Genomic DNA, 20165 nt, shown 5'->3' with positions numbered 1-20165 from the left:
TATAATATGCTAATTAGATTGGATGTCCTACTGGACGACCTTCTGGACAAAGCTGGGGCTGCGAGGGCCTAGGCCCTAGGTGATCACCGTGGCGGGCGGGGGCTGAGGCAGAGGCAGCCACAGCAGTGGGGGCTGAGTCCCTTGCACAAATTTTGTGCATTGGCCCTCTAGTCCTATATAATAAAGTGGTAATATGCAAATTGACCCTCACACTGTCTCACAAGATGGCTGTCCCCATGTGGTCAATGATGGCCACCACAAGATGGCTGGGAAGGGATGGTAGTTGGGGGGTACCACGCCTGCAAGGGAGGGCATTTAGGGGCGATCAGGCCTGCAGGGGAGGGCAGTTGGGGGCAATCAGGCTTGCAGGGGAGGCCATTTGGGGATGACCAGAGCTGGAAGGGAGGGCAGTTGGGGGCAACTGGGCCAGCAGCAAAGCAGTTAGGCATTGATCAGGCCAGCAGAGGAGTGGTTAAGGGGTGATCATGGTGGCAGGCAGGCAAGTGGTTGGGAGCCAGCAGTCCTCAATTGTTTTTTATTAATTTTTTTATAGAGAGGAAGGGAGAGGGATAGAAAGCTAGAAACATCGATGAGAGAGAAACATCGACCAGCTGCCTCCTGCACACCCCCCACCAGGGATATGCCCTCAACCAATGTACATGCCCTTGACCGGAATCAAACCCGGGACCCTTCAGTCCACAGACTGACGCTCTATCCACTGAGCCAACTGGCTTTGGCGAGCAGTCCTCAATTGTGAGAGGGGTGATCAACTATCAGTTTAGGCCCAATCCCAGAGGTGGGGTCCCAGATTGGAGAGAGTGCAGGTTGGGCTGAGGGACTCACTCCCCCCCTACCCCCCCCCCCCCAGTGCATGAATTTTGTGCACCACACCTCTAGTTTATATATAAAAGGCTAATTAAACGGCCAGCCAACTGGCTGGTGGTATATAGGCTCGCACTGACCATTAGGGCAAATGCTCAGCATAGGTACTGCTGAGAGACAGCAACTATGCAGAGTACCCTCTTTCACTCCAGGACCCCTCAGGGGATGTTGGGACTGCTGGTTTTACTCTGATCCCCACAGGCCAGGCTGAGGGACCTCACCTGCTAGAGGGACCCTGCTCACTGCTCCGACTTTGAGCCCCAGCTCTACCCCAAGTGCGGCTGGCCAGGGAGGGACCACAGGATGTTGGCTCCAGGGTGTGTTTGGCCCATCTCGCCCAGTCCTGCCCTGCCGGCCACCCTCTAATTAATTTCCTTTTAATGTGCACGAATCCATGCACCAGGCCTCTAGTATTACCGTATTTTTCGGACCATAAGACGCTCCGGACCATAAGATGCACCAGTTTTTAGAGAAGGGAAATGAAGAAAAAAAGATTCTGAAACAAATAGTGTCCTAAAATATTTTATGTGCATTAAAACCCAACATCACAGTCATAAACACATGTAATCAACCCTGTAAAGTAAACAGCAGCATTTAGAACCATTTTAGAGCCGGGCAAGCACACAGAGACCACACAGAGCCGGGCAAGTAAAAAAACCTTTTTTTAAAGTATATGTGTAGGCTATATTTGGACCATAAGACGCAGGGATTTTTTCCCCCCACTTCTGGGGGGAAAAAAGTGCGTCTTATGGTCCGAAAAATACGGTATATATTTTCAGGTGCACAGCATAATTATAAGGTATTTGTGTAACTTGTGAGGTGACTCCCCAATAAGTCTAGTACTAACTTGGCACCACACATAGATATTATCTTATTGGTTATATTCCCTACTAGTGGCCCAGCACACGGAATTCGTGCACATTAAAAGGGGTTAATTAGAAGAAATAATTTAATATTGCTGTTTGCCCTTTCTCTGTAATAGAAGTGTCTGAGATGAAAGAAAATTAGTAAAATGTATATAAAAACCTTCTTCCTGTCAGAGTCTGGGGTATACCGTGGGACCCAGAGTCAAGTCCCTGCCCACCCACATGCCCCTCAAAATCCCTACCCTCCATTGGGCTAGATCCAGACCTGGTCATTCCCACCCTTGTAAATCCCCGCCGGGCAGGGACACAGCCTCAGGTCCCCTGGCCTGAGATCCCCCAGCCCAGACTGGGGGGGGATGGCATGCAGCCTCAGGTCCTCTGGCCCGGCACTGGGACGGGGGTATGGCCTCTGGTCCCCAGTCAAGCCCCCTGGGTGGGGAGCACAACCTGAGATCCCCTGTCAAGCCCCACCAGACAGAGGGGCGCAGCCTCAGATCCCCTGGCCTGGTGCTGGGGCGGGGGGAGGTGCAGCCTGAGGTCCCCCAGCCTGGTACCCGGGTGGGGGTCACGGCTGAAGTACCCTGTCAAGCCTCACCTGGTTTGGGGTGCAGCCTGAGGTCCCCTAGTCCAGCGCCAGGATAGGAAGTGCACCTTGAGGTTCCCCCATCAAGTCCTGCCAGCGCCGGAGCGGGGGTCGTGGCTTGAGGTCCCCTGACCTGGCGCTGGGAAAGCAGCCTGAGGTCCCCTAGCCCAGCACCAGGATGGGAAGTTCACCTGGAGGTCCCCTGTAAAGCCCCACTGGGTGGAGGGCACAGCCTGAGGTATCCTGTCAAGCCCTGCTAGGTGGGAGGGCATGGCCTGACATCCCCTGTCAAGCCCCACAGTGGGAGAGGGAGAGGGTGAAGCCTCAGGTCCCTGCTGATTGCTTGTTAAGGCTCCTTAAGGGAACTTGGCCTCAGCTATGGGTGCAGCCATCTTTGTGATGGAGTGATGGTCAATTAGCATATTCCCTCTTTATTAGATAGGATGCTCTACTTTCGATCCCTTTAACTATTTTGTAACTACCAATTTGTACTTCTTAATCCCTTCACTTTTTTTAGCCAGCCTCCTAACTCCCTCCCATCTGGCAACTATCAGTTTGTTCTCTGTATCCATAAGTTTGTTTCTGTTTTGATGATTTTATTTTTCAGATTCCACTTATATATATAAGTGGCTTTGTCTTAACTTATTTCACTTAGGATGATATCCTCTAGGGGTGTCGAACTCAATCAGAGAAGGGGCCAAAATCTAAAATCCAGCCTAAATCGCGGGCCGAATGGTTTACTGAACAGTCATAAACTGTCATTGTGATGGAAACGCAGCGGAGTGCAGTGATGACAGCGCGGTGCGGGCCACATTGCAAGGCCTGACGGGACGGATTTGGCCCGCGGGCCTTGTGTTTGACACATGTGCTCTAGGTGATAGGATAAGATTTCTTGATTTTTTTATGGCCAAGTGTTATTATTATGAAATCATTTATTGAAGGACACTTAAACTGCTTTCATATTTTGGGCATTATATATGAAACATCCTTCTTTGTCTCTTATTATATAAAGTCTATTTTGTCTGAATAAGTGTTGCTATCCCAGCTTCTTTTTTCCACTTCCATTTGTGTAAAAATCTTTTTCCAACCCTTTATTTTCAGTCTGTGTGTGTCTTTTGATCTGAAGTGTCTCCATTCAGCCACCCTACGTCTTTTGAAGTGTTTATAATACATTTACATTTAATTGTTGATAGGTATATGGTTATTGCCACTTTATTCTTTTTTTTTTTTTTTTTTTTTTTAGGGATTAGTAGGCACTTACAAAGACTTTTGACTTTTTTTTAAAATGTATTTTATTGACTTTTTACAGAGAGGAAGAGAGAGGGATAGAGAGTTAGAAACATCAATGAGAGAGAATCATTGATCAGCTGCCTCTTGCACACCCCCTACTGGGGATGTGCCTGCAACCAAGGTTCATGCCCTTGACTGGAATCGAACCTGGTACCCTTCAGTCCGCAGGCCGACGCTCTATCCACTGAGCTAAATCAGTTTCGGCGCCACTTTATCTTTTATATTTTTAAATTTTCATTACTTTTTTTGTTTTCTTTAAGAAATCCCTTTAACATTTGTTATAAATACCAGTTTGGTGGTGGTGAGCTCCTTTGGCTTTTCTTTTTGTCTGGCAGGCAGTTTATCTTTCCTTTGATTCTAAATAACAGCTTTAATGGTAGAGTAATCTTGGCTGTAGGTCCTTAGTCTTTGTCTTTAACATTTTGCCTTTTTTAATTATGATGGGTCTAGGTTCATCTTGTTTGGAGCTCTCTGTGCTTTTAGGACTGCGTGTACATCTATTTCCTTTACCAGGTTAGGGAAGTTTTCTGTTATTATTTCTTCACATATGTTTCCAGTTCCTTAGTCTCTGGCTTCTCCTTCTGGTACCCCAATAGTGCAAATGTTGCTATGCTTGATATTGTCTCAGAGGTCCCTTAACTATTGTAATTTTTTGGATTTTTTTCTTCTTCTTTTCGTTGTTCCAATTGGGTGTTTTCTGCTACCTGTCTTCCAAATTGCCCACTCAGTCCTCAGCTTCGTCTAATCTATTGATTACTTCTAATATATTCTTCATTTTGGTTACTATATTATTAATTTCTGAATGGTTCTTTTATGGTTTCTATCTCTGTATAAATTCTCACACCTGTTCTCCCAAGTTCATTAAGCATCCTTATAAACATCTGGTAAATTGCATGCCTCCATTTTATTTAGATCTTTTCTGGAGTTTTGCTTTGTTCTTTCATTTGGAGTATGTTTCTTTGTTTCCTGTTGTTGGATGCCTCTCTGTGTTTGTTTCTGTGTATTAGGTATAGGTGCTACAGTCCTGGTAGAGTGGTCTAATGTAGTAGTTATTCAGTGGGGCCTACTTGTGCAGACTCCTTGGTTACCTGAGCCACATGCTTCAGGGTTGTCCCTTGTGTGGGCTGTGTGGGCCCTTCTGGTGTAGTTAAGCTTTGATTATTGTTGGCACATCAGTAGGTGGAATTGGCCTTGTGGAATTGGCCTTTGGGCTGGCTGACTGCAAATTGACGGTGACTGGAGTGGGGACCACCAATTGTGTTGAGGATGATCCCATGGAGTGGGATTCACTTCAGTGGGTCTACCCTTTGGAGGTGTGGTTTTTGGAGCTGATTGGGTGACGCTCTGTTATGGTTTGAAGCTTGCTGTCATGGTCCCGGGGTCTCTTGGAATGGTCTCCAGTGCAGGCCCATGTCAACTGCTGCCTGTGCCATCCCAGCCACCTCCTAGGAGCTAAAAGTGATCTGCTGTTTGTAGCTGTCTGCCCTGGATTTGGAGACACCTGGGAGAATCTACTGCTGCCACAGAGGGCAGCTGCCTCTTGGGCAGGGGTGCTTAGCAAGAGGTACAGGGTACACTGAGGCCAGCTGCTGCTTGTGTGGGTGTGTGGACCTTTGAGGGTTTTTAGGAAAGTCCACAGTATGTGCCAAGGCTATCAGCTTGTAAGAAACAACTATGAATGATGTTTGGGCTGGTGTGGGGTGTGTGGTTTGGGGTCCCAGGGCATCACCAGGGTAGGACGAGCAGTGTTAGCCAAGTTGATTTTGACTCAGATATGGCGCCTATCTATGCCTGCCAGCTGCGATGGTGGGGGTGGGACTCAACAAAGGAATAATGGCACCTGCCTACTTTTCTGCTGTGGCCAAAGCTACCACTCCCTGAAGCTGCTGCCCGAGTACTGGAGCTCAGAGCTAGTGAGTTTGTCAGTAAGTCTATGGGCAGGCCTTGTAAGAGGATGCCTAAGTCTATAGCAGCCCTCCCTCATGGGATTCCTCCTGATGACATGGGACTCTTCCCAGCACTGGTGCTCTGGATTAAGGAGCCTGGTGTGGGACCGGGACCCCTGCTTCTCAAGAGTGCCTCTCTGCAACTAAGATATTCCTCCTGATTCTTTTTTTAATATATTTTACTGATTTTTTACAGAAAGGAAGGGAGAGGAAGAGAGAGCCAGAAACATCTATGAGAGAGAAATATTGATCAGCTGCTTCCTGCACACTCCCCACTGGGGACGCGCCCACAACCAAGGCACATGCCCCTGATTGGAATCGAACCTGGGACCCCTGAGTCCACAGGCAGATGCTTTATCCACTGAGCCAAACTGGTTAGGGCTCTCTCCTGATTCTTGACTGCCAACATGCATGTGAGAATCTCTGCTCCTCCTACTAGTCTTGACATGGCTGCTTCTTTGTATTATTATTCATAGGAGTTTTCTTCAGGGTTGTTGTATAAGTTAGTTGTAATAAAGTCGTGGAAGAGCAAAGCACAATGTTCACCTATTCCACCATCTTGACCAGAAGTCCAGTATTGTATTTTTTTTTTTATACTATTGTAAATGGGCTTATTTTTCATATCCTTTTCAAACTAGTGGCCTGTGCATGAAATGCATGCACAGGGCGTGGGAGGTCCCTCAGCCTGGCTACACCCTCTCCAATCTGAGATTCCTCTTGTAGTCTAGAACCACTGGCTCCTAAGTGCTCACCTGCCTACCCTGTTTTCGAGTTCTAAATTCAAATTTGTTGTGGTAGGCTGCATTTGGATGTCTATCCTATGCTGCCATCTTGGTTTCTCCGCTTGTAATTTTTCTTAAAAGGAACTTACCATTCTGTTCTCACTAACAAAATGTGTCACGCTTAGAATGTAGTATTCTCTTGTCTGAGAATACCACAAAGACAAAAGCAAAATTATTATTTCTTTCCTTTAAAAATCTTATCGATCTACGAATTATTTTTGGCCTAAGAAGTGAGGTAGGTTTCAATTTTTTTTTAAAAGCCAGATGCTTAGCCAGTGTTTCAAAGTCTTAATTGGATAATCAGTTTTTATTTGGTTGAAATATAATCTTCACCATCCTGTGAATGATATAAGGGTTAAATTTATAAATAAAAACACGATCTAATGATTGCATTAAAAATTTCACACTTTAAAAATAGATGTAGCCCTAACCAGTTTGGATAGAGCGTCGGCTGATGGACTGAAAGGTCCCAGGTTTGGTTCTGGTCAAGGGCATGTACCTTGGTTGCAAGCACATCCCCAGTAGGGGGTGTGCAGGAGGCAGCTGATTGATGTTTTTCTCTCATCATTGTTTCTCTCTATCCCCCTATCTTTTTCTCTGTAAAAAAGCAATAAAATATATTAAAAAATAGATATAATCTCAATTGAGAGCACAACTATGTGAAGTACAATAACTGACGTTGGGTTAAAATTTTAAAAAAAGAAAGGAATAATTAGCCCTGGCTGGTGTGGCTCAGTTGGTTGGAGCATCTTTCCATACACGGAAATATTGTGGTTTTGATTCTTGGTCAGGGCACATACCTAGGTTGAGGGTTTAATTTCTGGTCCAGGTGTGTACAGGAGGTAAGTGACAAATGATTCTTTCTCTCTCTAAAAATCAATAATATCCTCAAATGAGGATTAAAAAAAAAAAAAAAAAAAAGCCCAGCTGGCATGGCTTGATGGTTGAGTGTTGACCTATGAACCAGGAAGTCATGGTCTGATTCCTGTTAAGGGCATGTGCTGGGGTTGCAGGCTCGATCCCCAGTGTAGGGTGCCCAGGAGGCCGCCAGTCAATGATTCTCTCTCATTGTTGATGTTTATCTCTCTCTCTGAAATCAATAAAAAATATTTTAAAAATACAGTAAAACCTAACCTAATAATAGAGTAATATGCAAACTAAGCATCACTCAGGTACAAAAGCCACGCCCACAAGCAGAATGAGCACGCAAATTAACCCACCAAAGATGGTGGTTAATTTGCATACGTAAAGGGAGGGAGGAGTGACGACTGAAGACAGCATAGAAGGAAGAGGGAGGGAAAGTGGAAAGCAAGAGGGCTACGGCTGCTGGAGGGAAAGCTCTGGCAGGGTGTGCGGGGTGTGGCAGCGGTGGTGCATGCAGCTGTGGAGGTGGCGGAGGAGGAGAGACACAGAGAGAGAAACATCGATGTAAGAGAGAACATTAATTGGTTCCCTCTTGCATGCACCCAACCAGGGCTGGGAGTTAAGCCTGCAACTGAGGTACGTGCTACCAACCAGAATCAAACCCCAGACCCTTTGGTCTGTGGGCTTATGCTCTAGCCTAGGGGTGTCAGAGAAGGGGCCAAAATCTAAAATCCAGCCTAAATCGAGGGCCGAATGGTTTACTGAACAGTCATAAACTGTCATTGTGATGGAAACGCAGCGGAGTGCAGTGATGACAGCGCGGTGCGGGCCACATTGCAAGGCCTGGCGGGACGGATTTGGCCCGCGGGCCTTGTGTTTGACACATGTGCTCTAGCCACTGAGCCACACCAGTTAGAGCAGTGATTTCTGATTATACATTTGCTCACTGACTGATTGTTGTTTGTTTTGAAAGACAGTTTTCAATTCATTTAAAATATAGAATAGTCAATTCTCTTAGTTCATTCAGGCTTCTGTTACAAAATGCCATAAACTAGGTGGCTTATAAATAACAGAAGTTTACTTCTCACTGTCTGGAGTCTGAAAAACCCAAGATCAGGATGCTGTCTGGTGAGTATCTGCTTCCTGATTCACAGATGGTATCTGTTGTCTATATTCTCACAGGGCAGAAGGAGCAAGGGAATTCTCCTGCATCTCTTTAATATAGGTTCCAGTCCCATTCATAAGGGCTCCACTCTGATTACCTAATCTGTCTCCTCCCAAAAGCTACACCTCCAAATCATCATCTTAGGTGTCAGGATTTAACATGACTTTTTGGAGGGATCCAAACATATGGTCTATAGTAGTCAGTTCTATATGGGTGGTGTAGTAGTTTCCTATTGATGCTATAAGATAAATTTGTGCTATTCAAACTACAAAGTTTGTTGTTTGAACAGCACAAACTTTATTACCTTACACGTCAGTAGGTCAGAAGTCCAACACAGGTTTCATCAGGTATCGACGGAATTGCATTCCTATTCTGGAGGCTCTAGAGGAGAATTTGACTCTTTGCCTTTTCTGGATTCTAGAGGCCAACCACAATTCTTGGCTCATAGCATTCCTCCTCATCTTCAGAACCAACAAGTTCTCATCTTTCTGACTCTTTGTCATTTGTTTCTCTTTCTAACCACAGCTAGGAGAGGTTCTCTGCTTTTAATATCTCATGTGGTTATATTCAGCCCAACAGGATAGTCTCCTCATTGAAAGACTTGTAATCTTTTTTTCTTTTTTTTAAATATATTTTATTGATTTTTTACAGAGAGACAGAGAGTTAGAAACATCGATGAAAGAGAATCGTCAATCAGCTGCCTCTTGCACACCCCCTACTGGGGATGTGCCCACAACCAAGGTACATGCCCTTGAATCGAACCTGGGACCTTTCAATCCACAGGCTGATGCTCTATCCACTGAGCCAAAGTGGTTTCGGCAAGACTTGTAATCTTAATTACATCTGCACAGTCTCTTTTTGAATTGTGTCAAGCAGGGCCAATATTGAACCTGAGGAAGGATGGTGAAAGATTAAAGAAAATAAGACAATAGATATAGCTGGGGCCAGGTGGATCTCTGTGCCTGGATGAGGACACAGTGACACACAGCCTGTAAGCCAAAGCTTTATTTTGTAGTCAGATCACACAAAGCAAAACAAGAGAATGGTCAAGATGTTTACAATGTTCTTGTGAGTTTCAAATCTGCTGCTTTCCTGTTGCAATTCTCTGAACTCTAGTAAGCTTTGCACTTGCTGCCGCTCCCACAGCCCACATCCCTCATCCCTCAGCTACCTAAGACTACAAGGTCAGACTATAAGGTAAGCTGACGTACAACCACAGCCTTTGGCTACAATTATGCTGGGAGGGCTTTGCCCCCCAAGCTGGAACTGAATGTGGCTTTGGCCACAAGAGGACTTTGTCCTCTCATCGGTCCGAGGCTTGATCCTGTGCAAATACTGTAGCTGCTCTCCATAACTTTCGCTATACAGGGTAACATGTTCCAGGGGTTAGGGCATGGGTGCCTTTGAGGTGAGCATTATTCTGCTAACCACACTTGGCTTCAGTCCGTTACATAAACATTAAACTGTTCATTTGTTTTGATAAGTTTTGGCAAATATATGGACTGTTATAGTAGTCAAGTGGCAAGACTTGGGAGTTGGGCCTGTTGTGGGTTAGCAGAGTGACTTTAGGCAGTATGAAAATGCAAGATGCCTTTTGAGAAGTTAAATTGCTTTCTTACTGTTGGCATGGAGGAGGAGAGAAGGAAAGTGATCAGGTTACACATTCTTTGTTGCAGAGCCTAGGTACACTTCAGGCTTCGAGCCTAGCTGGAGAGGCTGGAGTCTGCATTCTCCAGTCTCTTCATGCTGCCCTGCTTAGGGAGCAAGAAACAGACATTTTCCCCGAGAGGGTCCCCAAAAGAGAATTATTTTAACTTTTAAGTATTTATAAAAAGTTACATTTTATATTGCACTGAAACATAAATTCAACTCAAATTAATACCGTGAATCAAATTTAGAAAGCTTTTTAAATGTTATTTTGAGAAAAAATAACTTTCTTGGCATAAAATGAAGAGTTGGACTGTTGGTATGTTTCAGAAACTTGGTGATAAAAAGTCTCCATTGCAGTAACAGTATTTCTTTTGTTTTGTTTCCTTGCTGTTCTTAGATAAAAGAGGATCTTAAAAAGGTTTTTCACGTAAACACTCATAAAAATCTCAGTGCCACATTGTTAGTGTTAATTTGATCATTTTATGTTATTTTTTTCCAGTTCAGATGTAGTTAGAATATAATCCTTTAAAAAATTTTGGTTATTAAAATTTGAATGAGGGTTTAAGAAGCTTAAGCATTATTTGTAAATTTATACCTCTGTTAAACATTATCAGTCCATTAAAAAATACTAATGTTTTCCTCATTTGTATTACTGTTCATCAATTTGTATAATACTTTCTGGAGAAAGACACTATAATTAGTAATCAGATTTATATCATAGGAATAGGGTCACATTTGTATCAATCTTTTTAGAACTTTGGGAGAAGGTATCATATTTTCTAAATAGAATATTTGTCCCAACATACTTTTTTCAAAAAAAAAAAAAAAAAGCTACAGCTTATAAAAATTTGTGGTTGGACGTTTGGACTTGATGTCCTGTTTTGTCCTGTTCATACAGGTTTTATTCTTTTTAGCTCACGAGTTTTAAATAATTTACATATTTTTGCTCAATAATAGAATAGTGGATTTTGGCTCAATAATATGATAGTGTTGTGGTCCTAATCCTTTAGTCTTGTCTGTGCTTCTATTAATCCCTGCCTCCCCCCTTCTTGTCTAGATCTTCTTGGTAGGTACAATCTAAGGCTTACTTTCTCCAGGACGCCTCATTACTTTTATCTGGGCTCTTGGTTATTTCTTCCTTTTCTCTTCTTCTGTAGGGCTTATAATGCCACTTTGTATGGTTATTTTTCTTCCTAAGTTTTTGTTCTCTATTTCTGATTTGATTTAAAATATTTATACTAGCTACCATTAGTTTATCTCTGATATGCTAAGTACTGTGCCAATATCATGTATCTTTAAAATAACCTGAAAGGTAGGTTGTAGCCTGTAACGGGAGAGTGGAGGTTAGTTACACTGTGCTGGAGTGCCAGTCACATCCTTTTCTCTTAGGCTGCTAACATGTGCTGCGTACCTCAAACATAATTAGATTCTGAATAAATATGGGTTGATAGGTGACTCATACCTTGTTTGGTTTATTTTTTCTCTTAAAGTTGGTTTTGGGAAAGGGCAAGAGAATTGGAGCCTGGAATTTGTGAATTTTTCATTTTTTAAAATGTCATTGTCAGGTACCATCATAGTCTTTTAAACTTCCATGTGTCTAAATATGGACCTTGTTCCAAAAAAATCGGTATGGTTCTCTATATTGTTAAAAAATCTATGACTGCCTGAAGCAGGGAAAGTTGTTTGAAAGTGACTGGGGGGGAATAGAGCATGCTATTCTTTCTAGTAGGATGCTGTTATTTAAATCATTAAGTGAATAGGTTTATATATTCAAAAACTACATACAGATAAACCTCAAAGAAATGGGAAAATGGAGATAAGTCTCAAGATATGCTTTTTACTGAATCTTTTATTAATTTGAACACTATTTATGTTTGCTGTTTTCACATGAAAATCATAAGTTATATAGTGAAATTTGAGATACATTTTTGATACATTTTCTTAAGCATATTTTGACAATTTTGGTGTCTGTTCCTTATGATGCCAACTTTTTACTAGAAAACTATAATCTGTTTTACTGCTTTGCTTTTGTAGTTTCCTAACCTGTTATTTTTATGTCTTTGCAAAAACCAAGTAATTGACTCATTTATCAGAGTTCCCATACTTGAAAAATCAATTTATCTTTTGTATGTTATCAATAAAACTATCATTTTAACCATTTTCTACATTATTTGATGTTATTGGTCTTGTCTGCTTTTTAAAATAAATATATAATGTGCTTTAATTATTTTAAGTGTTCATTGAGCCTTAGACTTAAGTCCTAGTACAAGTTTTACTTTTTAAAATACTTTACTTTTTATTATTTACTAGAAGCCTGGTGCATGAAATTCATACATGGGAGGGGTGTACCCACAGCCCAGCCTGCACCCTCTCCTATCCGAGACCCCTTGGGAGATGTCTGACTGCTGGTTTAGGCCTGATCCCAGCAATCAGGCCTAAATTGGCAGTTGGACATCCCTCTCACAGTCTGGTACTGCTGGCTTCTAACTGATAACCCCTAACTGCTTGGCCCCCTCCCCTGCACACACACCCCCTCCTACCCCCCCCCCCCCCCCACACACACACACAGTCCTGTCGGTCTGGCCATCCCCAACTGGTCGCCCCTAACTGCCCACCCTTGCCGACCTGGTTGCCCCATGCAGTCTGCTGCCTGGTCATACTGTTACTATGATGGTGACACGGACAATTTGCATATTCATCTATTAGAATATACTAGAGGCCCGATGCATGAAAATTTGTGCACTGGGGGCCCTCAACCGAGCCTGCCCCCCTCACAGTCCGGGAGCCCTTGGGATGGCCTACTGACAGCTTAGACCTGCTCTCCTCTGAGAGCGGGCTTAAGCCACAATCTGGCCTCCCTCTGTGGGAGGCGCCCAGGCTGATCAGGGGAAGGCGCCATCCCCATCACCTTGTTGCGGCAGCCACTGCCAGTCACCAGAGCCACCAAGGTGTTCTCACCAGCACGGACTCCAGTCCCTTCACCATGAAAAAATGACAACTTTCTTTAGGCATTTCAAGATGTCTCTTTCATAGGATATGACATTTCTTTCTTTTTTATCCTCACCTGAGGATATTTTTCCATCCATTTTGAGAGAGCATGGAAGAGAGAGGGAAAGACAGAGAGAAACATCAATGTGAGAGGGACACTTTGGTTGCCTCCTGCAAGAGCCCTAACTTGGGTCCAGCCAGGGAGGAGCCTGTAACCTAGATACATGCCCTTGACCAGAATCAAACCCAGACCCTATGGTCTGCAGGCTGAGGCTCTAATCACTAAGCCAAACTGGCTAGGGCAGGATATGACATTTCTTAGCCCTCCAGCAGTGGACCTTCGTTTTTTCCTCCGAGAGTGAGGTGGAAAATCCCTAGATCACCTTCTTGGATTCCTATTACTCAAGTTACCAAGAACACTGAGTGCCGTACCAGGAGCTTAGCCAATAGAGATCAGAAGAGGTATTTCCTCTGCAGCTCACTTGCAGAGGCGGGACTGCTGGTGCGCTGCTGGCAGGCCCTCTTCTCTCCAGGCCTCCCTGCAGCTGCAATGGCTGGCACGCCCTCTTCTCTCCAGACCTGCACCATCCGTGGCTTGCCTCACCACACACACAGTCCCCTCCCGTCCACTTGGCATGTACAGCCTCCTCCTGAGTGATTGTGATGTAACGGCATACCAGACAATTTGCATATTACATATACACACACGCATACACACACACACACACACACACACACACACACACATATATATATTAGAGGCCCGGTATGCAACATTCGTACACGGGGGGCGGGGGGGGGGGGGGGGCCTTAGCCCGGCTTGTGCCTTTGAGCAGTCCAGGAGCTCTTGGGAGATGTCCACATCCCTCTCACAGTCCGGGAACCCTCGCTCCTTACTGCTCGCTGCTCCTTATTGCTCGGCTCACTGCCCTTTAGCGCTGCCCTGGAGGCAGGAGAGGCCTCCAACCGCCTCTGTGCTCGCCAGTTGTGAGCCTGGCTTTTGGCTGAGCAGTGCCCCCCTGTGGGAGTGCATTGACCACCAGGGTACAGCTCCTGTGTTGAGTGTCTGTCCCCTGGTCGTCAGCATGCGTCATAGTGAACTGATCACCCTGCCGTTAGGTTGATTTGCATTTTAGGCTTTTATTATATAGGATGTGTGTGGGAAGTGAATTTTAAAAATATCAAAATTGCCCTGGCCAGTGGTTATAGCATCATTCCTTGCACTAAAGAGTCAGGTTTGATTTCTAGTGAAGGGTGCTTGTGGGAGTCAACCACTTGATGTGTCTTTCTCACTTCCATGTGCCCCCCACCCCCACTCCTCCTGCATCCCTCCCTTCCACTCTCTGAAAAGCAGTGAGGAAAATATTCTCACGTGAGGGTGAAAAACCAGCACATCAAAATTGACTTAAACATAGAAACTTATGCTAGGATATGTGAAATATAAATGGAATCATGTATTTATAAGGTTTACTGTAAGCCTTCAGACTGAGTATTTTTAAGGAGCCTCTTCACTGGAACACAGCGGTTTTTTGTCTTTCTGTCTTCTAAGTATATTGAGATTTTGCACAATAATGTCTTAAACTTACACACCTCCATGGAGTTATCATCATTACCTCATTTAATGTTCCTTTGTAATTCCTATGATTGTAATTAAATTACAATTTGTATGAGCATTTCTTTAAGATTTGCTTCCATTCTTAGAAACTGTCAGCCCTTTGTGAGGAGGGACTCGAAGGGGCTTATTGTGCTGTGGGCCTACCCCAGCACCGTGCATGCTCGGTAATGTGTGTGGCAGCCGCCGCGATCTATTTTTTATTTTTTTTAGTCTTCTTTATAAAAAAGGTTTGGTATTTGTAAAACTTTTTAGAGGAAAAAATATATTAACCCAAAAGCAGAGCTGACTTCAATATTAGTTGTCTTACAGACAACTATGACTATTCCAATGTTTGGAAGATCTATGAAACTAATGAATTTAAGAGTTGAAATTAAGGTTGTAGCTATGTTTTCAACACCTTTACTTTGTATTTTTGTTACTGTGACTTAAGATGGCTATAATTATTTTTTTTGAAGGTTTGTCATCTTTATTTTGCAGATGTGGGTACTGGAATTTAGAGCACTGAGGATACTTGCTCAGTTGTTAAACTCATGGTGGAGCAGTGTTTGGATCCAGATCTGCAAACTTCAGATCAGGTCTCTTCCCTATGGGTCTGGGGGCGTGAGGATTACCTGGTTGTACTTACTCTTGATCAAAAGAAGAAGCTAACCACTTACGTTTGATTCAAGTGCTGAGAAACGAACACTGAGAACTTCATTAACTCTATTGCAGGTTGTCTGTGAAAGGAGGTTGTTAAACATTAGAGGCCAGTGCATGAATTTGTGCATGGGTGTGGTCCTTCAGCCTGGCTGGCGATCAGGACTGATGGGGGGCCGGCTGTGGGGAGGCACTGACCACCAGGGGGCAGCTCCTTCGTTGAGTGTCTGTTCCGACAGGGGACCTCAGGCCACAGCTCCGCCCAACGGGGCTTGACGGGACCTCAAGGTGTGCCCCCCATCCCCGGCCAACTGCTGGGCCAGGGGACCTCAGGCTGCTCCCCTCACCCATAGGGGCTGGAGGTGCGGCCTCAGGTCCCCTGGCCCAGTGCCCAAGCACTGAGGGGGTTATGGCCTTAGGTCCCCTGTCAAGTCCCAGGGGGATGGGGGGGGAGTGGAGCCTCAGGCCCCTGCTGATTGCTCGTTAAGACTTCTTACAGGAACTCAGCCTCAGCTGTGGGCACTGCCCTCTTTGTGGTGGAGTGGTGGTCAATTTGCATATTCCCTCTTTATTATATAGGGTTATGTAGGATACTTTAGGTAAGTGAGCTTTAATGAAATACCCAAGAGTGGAAATGCTTAATGTGCCTGACACATTGTGGGTGCTCTATAAATATTAATGTCATACTTTTGTAGATATAAGAAAACTTCCAAGAGCAGTTCTAAATTTAAAGGTGAATTTATTTTTCTTCTCAAACTAGTAATCAATATGTCAACCTGGTAGAATACTTTAAAAAGAGAGTTGCTTAGTGGCTTTGGTGAAGGTGGTAGGTCAATAACCTTCCTCTGAATCTGTGAGTTGGGTATATCATAGAAAGACTTGTGGATGGCGACCCAACAGAGGGACTTGTTCTGACTCCGGTCCCAGAACAGAAAAAAGCAGCGTCTGAGTTGCTCAGGGAAAGTTGATTGGCAGCTGAGGGACAGCGGAAATCTAAAGGAGAAGAAACACCACATAACCAGACATCCTGAAAAGAGAGGCCATGGGGAGACAAATAAATAGCCCGCACATGAAAGAAAAGCAGGCATCACCAGAAAAGGAAGTAAAGGAGTCAGAGGCAAGCAGCCTACCAGAGCAAGAATTCAGAATAATGATCATAGGATGGCTAAAAAGAATGGAAGAGAAATTTGACAATAACCAAGAAGAAATGAGGAAGAGCCATGAGGAATTGAAGAAGAGCCATGAGGAATTGAAGAAGAACCAAGAGGAATTAAAGAAGAACCAAGAGGAACTGAAGAAGAACCAAGAGGAACTGAAGAAGAACCAAGAAGAAATGAAAAATGATATCACTACCATGAAGAACTCAATAGAAAGCATCAAGAGTAGACTAGATGAAGCAGAGGACTGCATCAGTGAGCTAGAAGACAAGATGGAAAAAAATACCCAATTAGAGCAGCTTCTAGAAAAAAAGATTAAAAAGCAGGAGGAGAGCCTACGGGAGCTTTGGGACAATACAAAACAAAATAATATTCGAATAATAGGGGTTCCAGAAGGAAAGGAAACTGAGGTAGACATGGAAAAAGTATTTCAAGAAATAATGACAGAAAACTTTCCTGAGATAGAGAAGAAAAAACCCACACAAATCCAAGATGCTCGCAGAGTCCCAAGCAAAATAAATCCCAGAAGACAGATGCCAAGGCACATTATAATTAAATTGGCAAACAACAACGACAAAGTAAGAATCTTAAAAGCAGCCAGAGAGAGACAGAAAGTGACATACAAAGGAACCCCCATCAGACTAGCAACTGATTTCTCAACAGAAACATATCAGGCCAGAAGGGAATGGGATGAAATATACAAAGTCATGCAAAGGAAGGGTCTGAATCCAAGAATACTGTACCCAGCAAAGCTATCAATCAAAATTGAAGGGGAAATCAGGAGCTTCACAGACAAAAAAAGACTGAAGGAATTTATATCCACCAAACCAACAATGCAAACAGGGGTCTTCAAACTACGGCCTGCGGGCCGCATGTGGAGTCTGATCTGGCCTGCCAGGTTTTTTGGGCAGTGAGCGCAGCCGAGGTGTTACAGTAGGAATTAGTAGTTCATATAGTCCGGCCCTCCAGCTCTCTGAGGGACTGTGATCTGGCCCCCACTTTAAAAAGTTTGAGGACGCCTGTGCTAAAGGGTCTACTGTAAAAATAAAGAAATAGGAAGTGAAGAAGGAACACAGGTATAGAATAAAAATGGCGTCAAATGAGTACCTATCAATAATAACATTAAATGTAAATGGATTAAATGCTCCAATCAAAAGACATAGGGTGTCAGAGTGGATAAGAAAACAAGACCCATACATCTGTTGTCTACAAGAAACCCACCTCAGAAAAAAAGATGCACACAGACTGAGGGTGAAGGGATGGAAAAAAGTTTTCCAGGCAAATGGAAATGAAAAAAAAGCTGGGGTAGCAATACTTATATCTGACAAATTAGATCTCAGAGTGAAGGACATAACGAGATAATGAAGGCCACTTCATAATACTAAAGGGAACAATCCAACAAGAAGAAATAACCCTGGTAAATATATATGCACCCAATACAGGAGCACCCAAATACATTAAAAAAAAACTGCTGGAGGACATTAAGGGAGAGATTAATAGCAATACAATCATAGTAGGAGATTTTAATACCCCACTGTCACCCTTCGACAAATCATCAAAACAAAAAATCAGCAAAGAAATATCAATCCTAAATGACTCACTAGACCAGATGGAATTAATTGACATCTTCAGAACATTCCACCCCAAAGCCACAGAATATACATTCTTCTCAAGTGCACATGGGACATTCTCAAAGATAGACCACATTTTGGGACACAGGCAAAGTCTCTTCAAATTCAAGAAGATAGAAATCATATCAAGCATCTTCTCAGATCATTATGCCATAAAACTGGAAATTAAGTACAATAAAAATAACCCAAAAAAATCAAACACATGGAGACTAAACAGCATGCTATTAAACAAGGACTGGGTTACCAAAGAAATCATGGAAGAAATTAAAAACATCCTGGAAACAAATGACAATGAAAAAACAACAATCCAAAATCTATGGGACACAGCAAAAGCAGTTTTGAGAGGGAAGTTCATATCCTTACAAGCCTATTGCAAAAAACTAGAAAAAAGGCTAACAAGTAATCTAACTCTACAACTCAAAGAGTTAGAAAAAGAGCAACAAGAAAAGCCCAGTGTAAGCAGAAGGAAGGAAATAACAAAAATCAGAGCACAGATAAATGACATAGAGACCAAAGAAACAATACATAAGATCAACAAAACCAAGAGCTGGTTCTTTGAAAGGATAAACAAGATAGATGGACCTCTAGCCAGGCTAACCAAGAAACAAAGAGAGAGAACCCAAATAAAATCAGAAATGAAAGAGGTGAAATAACAACAGACCCCACCAAAATACAACGGGTTGTTACAAAATACTACGAAGAACTCTATTCCAACAAACTGAACAACCTGGAGGAAATGGACATATTCCTAGAAAAATACAAACTTCCAAAACTCAATCAGGAAGAATCTAAAAATCTCAATAGACCAGTGACTTGGGAAGAAATTGAAACAGTCATCAAAAAGCTTCCAGCAAACAAAAGCCCAGGGCCAGATGGCTTCACAGGAGAGTTTTACCAAACATTCAAGGAAGAACTAAAACCTATCCTCCTCAGACTATTCCAAAAAATACAAGAGGAAGGAACACTTCCAAACTCCTTCTATGAAGCCAGCATCACTCTAATACCAAAACCAGATAAAGACAACTCAATGAAAGAGAATTACAGGCCAATATCCCTCATGAACATAGATGCCAAAATCCTCAACAAAATTCTAGCAAATCGACTCCAGAAGAACATCACAAAGATCTTACACCATGACCAAGTAGGATTTATTCCAGGAATGCAAGGATGGTACAATATCCGCAAATCAATAAACGTGATACATCACATAAACAAATTGAAAGATAAAAATCATATAGTCATATCAATTGATGCAGAAAAAGCATTTGATAAAATCCAACACCCTTTTCTGATAAAAACTCTCAACAAGGTGGGAGTACAAGGATCATACCTCAACATAATAAAAGCTATATATGATAAACCCACAGCCAACATTATACTCAATGGGCAAAAACTAAAGCCATTCCCTCTACGAACAGGAACAGGACAGGGATGCCCACTCTCGCCACTCCTGTTTGACATAGTACTGGAAGTACTAGCCATTGCAATTAGACAAGAGGAGGAAATAAAAGGCATCCAAATTGGAAAAGAAGAAGTAAAGTTATCCTTATTTGCAGATGACATGATATTGTACATAAAAAAACCAAAAGACTCCATTAAAAAACTAATTGACTTAATAAATGAATTTGGCAATGTAGCAGGATACAAAATTAATGCCAAGAAATCCATGGCTTTTCTATACACCAACAGAGAAACTGCAGAAACAGAGACTAAAAAAGCAATTCCATTTACCATCGCACCAAAAAAATTAAGATACCTAGGAATAAATTTAACTAAGGAAGTAAAGGACCTATTTGCGGAAAACTACATGACACTGAAAAAAGAGATAGAGGGAGATGTAAGGAGATGGAAGAACATACCATGTTCATGGATTGGTAGAATCAACATCATCAAAATGTCCATACTTCCTAAAGCAATCTATAGGTTCAATGCACTCCCCATTAAAATACCAACGGCATATTTCACTGACCTAGAAAGAACTCTCCAAAAGTTCATTTGGAACAATAAAAGACCCCGAATAGCCATAGCAATCCTGAGAAAGAAGAGTAAAGTAGGAGGGATCTCAATACCAGACTTCAAACTATATTACAAAGCCACTGTTCTCAAAACA

The 20165-nt window shown here is 43.0% G+C and overlaps 1 protein-coding gene across 2 annotated transcripts in view; it reads left to right on the top strand.

The window, feature by feature from the left end:
- BMPR1A (bone morphogenetic protein receptor type 1A) overlaps window positions 1-20165 on the top strand; it is a 167349-nt gene that overhangs the window by 40898 nt on the left and 106286 nt on the right. Inside the window, exon 2 of one of the 2 annotated variants that reach the window (XM_045570699.1) lies at window positions 15109-15206. The exons of the other annotated variant lie outside the window; for it this stretch is intronic. The gene's annotated coding sequence lies outside the window, so the exon portion shown is untranslated. The remainder of the gene's footprint in view (window positions 1-15108; window positions 15207-20165) is intronic. 2 annotated transcript variants of the gene reach the window in all.

Source organism: Pipistrellus kuhlii, unplaced genomic scaffold (genome assembly GCF_014108245.1).
Source record: "Pipistrellus kuhlii isolate mPipKuh1 unplaced genomic scaffold, mPipKuh1.p scaffold_m20_p_35, whole genome shotgun sequence".
NCBI classification, from domain to species: domain Eukaryota; kingdom Metazoa; phylum Chordata; class Mammalia; order Chiroptera; family Vespertilionidae; genus Pipistrellus; species Pipistrellus kuhlii.
This window is presented reverse-complemented; position numbering and strand designations above follow the sequence as displayed.